Here is a 2761-nt window from a genome sequence, read left to right on the forward strand (position 1 = left end):
CGCCCTCCGGACAGTCCCGGCTCGGGGCGCGCTGCAGCCGGAGCCGCCGAGGGAGCCCGCGCGGAGAGGGCGCCCGCGCGCGCCAAGGTAGGTCCAGCCTCCGACCCACGCAGGAGCAGGGGCGCGGAACGGGAGCGCCGTCGGGGGATCGGGGCCGCACTTCGCCAGCCCCCTCCATGCCCTGCGCCCCCGTCGGGGAGACAGAGGCCCGGAGAGAGAGGGAGCGCCCCAGCTTGGCAGCCCCGCAGGGGAGCTGGTTGGGAGGGTCGGTGGCTTTTGTCTCCTGGCACTTCCCCTTCCTGAAGCCTGGCAGGCTCTGGCCCCCTCTACCTTCGCTGCCCAGGGCAGGTGCCCAGCCTGCCAGGGTATGCCCAGGGGCCAGCTGGGAGCAGAAAGGCAGGGGGAGCTCGAGGAGGTTCTCTGGGTCACACCTCTGGGCCGAGGAGTGGCCAGGGTGAAAGGTCAGGGTGCCGGGTGGGTGTGCACCAGTGCAGAGGCCAGGCCGGGGCCCCGCAGACCTGCTGGGCTGGCTCTGGGGGTTGCAAAGAGGGGAGGGTGGGTGCAGCCACCTAGATGGGCAGGGCCCATGGTGGGGGGGCACAGTCCACAGGGACCTGGGGAGTCCCTGACGCTCCACTCCTCTTGGCAAGCACATGCCTACCCTCCTCCCGGAGCTGACTCAGAACACCCTTCCTCCAGGAAGCCCCCCTGACCTCACCCGACAGCCCTGGGGGCTGTGCCTCCTCCAGTGCCGCCCCCTGGGTGGTCTGCCTCTGGCTCCCAAGGCAGGGACCAGGCTCGGCCCCCGACCCAGGGCCTTGTCACACCGAGTCCCAGAACCTGGCACAAGTGGCCTGGTTGTTGCTGCTTCCGACAGCGCTGGGAGGAAGCTCCCCATGCTGGGGCCCGAGGGAGCAGGAGAGCCGGAGGGGTGGGGAAGGTGCTCTCCTTGACACTGGGATCTGTGGGTGACACAGCAGCTGAGGGGCTGGCAGAGCGCCGTGCTCAGCAGGGATGGGGTTCGTGGGGAGACCTCCGAATCCGTGCGCGTTTGGGTCTCAGCCGTGCCCGTGCGTGAGCGTGTCCCTGCGTGCGGGAGCCTGGGTGTGCCGCAGCGTGCCCGCACTCCGTGTGGCAGTCACACTCCCCGACTGGGCTGGTACGGCCCGGGGGGCCCTTGGGGCCTCCTCCTCCGATGAGCCCACAGACATTCTATGTGTAATCTCATTGTTTTTAATCACTTTTAAAACTTGACACACAAGTCGATTCAAACAAAACACTCCTGAGCGCACAGCTCACCCCCTGCGTGTAAAGTAGAGGTTAAACGGGGGTGAGGGGTGGTGTGGACTGCAGGGGCTGGGCCAGGCCCCCCATGGCCTGCTGCAGGATGGGGGAGCCTTTGTGTCTCACCTCCTCACCTGGGAGATAGGGGCGTGCAGACCCCCCCTGCCCAGGTGGAAGAGCAGCCGCGCAGGTGAAGTGCTGAGCACGCTGTGTGCCCGGCCTGTGGGCACGGGAGGATGACTAAGGGCGGGCTGGGCATCCGGTGCCCAGCCCGCCTGTGTAATGGTGCCCCGGGGCGCCCAGGTCTGCGCCTGCATTGTGTGAGTGGGTGTGGTGCCTGGGCCTCAGGCTGCAGGAAAGTCACTTTCTGGGGACCCCCCTCCCACTGGCCAGGGACCCTCTTAGAACCCCAACTGGTTCTGCCTGTGGATGTGGGAGCTGCTAGTGGCTTCGGGGGCCGCCTGCCTTGCAGGGAGGGAGATGCTGCCTTCCTGGCCCCCGACACCTCCAGCCTCCCAGCATCGGGGCCTCAGCCCCGAGACCCCTGGCTGCCCCCACCCCATTAGCCAGGGACCGAGAAAGGGCCCAGGGAGGGAAGCCAGCGGGGGGGTGTGGTCCTGAGCCTCAGGGAGATGAGGCCCCTGAGGAGGCCAGGCCACTCCGCTCACCTTTGCCCTCAGCGGGCTGCAGCCTGGTGGCTGCCACCAGCTCCTCTTCCCAGCACGAGGCTGCCCATCTTTAAAAGGCCTCAACGATGCCAGTGCCCGGCCCCCAGGGCTCTGACATGCTGACACGGTTTATAGTGAACCAGAGGCAGCAGGCGGGCGTTGGAGGGGGCAGGAGGAGGACTCTAGGTCCAGACGCTCTCTGGGAAGGGAGAATGGCTCCAGGGCCCCCAAAAACCTCACTCTGGGGCAGGCCGTGCAGCGGGGAGCGCAGGGAGCCACCCTGGCAGGCGGGTCAGCCACTGGGGAAGAAGCCGGGTGCTGCCAGCCGCCTCTCCGCCCCAGGCCCCGATGTTGGGAGGGGCCCTTCTCCTCCTGAGCTCACCGCCCTCACCGAAGGGCGAGGGCTGGGGCAGCCAGCGGGTGGGAAGGGAGAGCCAGGCCTTCCCAGGGGTGCCCTCTCCCCACCCAGACTGAGCCAGGCCCGCAGGGATCTGAAAGGCAAAGGCCAAACCGTTTCTGCTCACCCGCGGGGAGCCGGACGGAAGCCCCGCTTCGGGACCAGCCCGGAGCCCGAGTTCTCCAAGGCTAGGGAGCCCCCCGGGCAGGTGCAGGCCCGCGGCAGGCAGCCGCCCAGGCCAGCGGGGAAGGGCGCAGCCTTCTCCACTGCCACGCACGGGCTGCGTGGCCTCCGGGCCCGTTTCCACGCCCGTGCTGAGGGGATGGTAGCGCCTCTCCTGCGGCGCCCTGGGGGGACCGGTGAGCCGGGGCGGTGCCCATGACACTTGTGGCCGTTCCGCAGGAGGAAGAGC

Source organism: Talpa europaea, assembly GCF_964194135.1.
Source record: "Talpa europaea genome assembly, chromosome: 7".
Classification (NCBI taxonomy): Eukaryota; Metazoa; Chordata; class Mammalia; order Eulipotyphla; family Talpidae; genus Talpa; species Talpa europaea.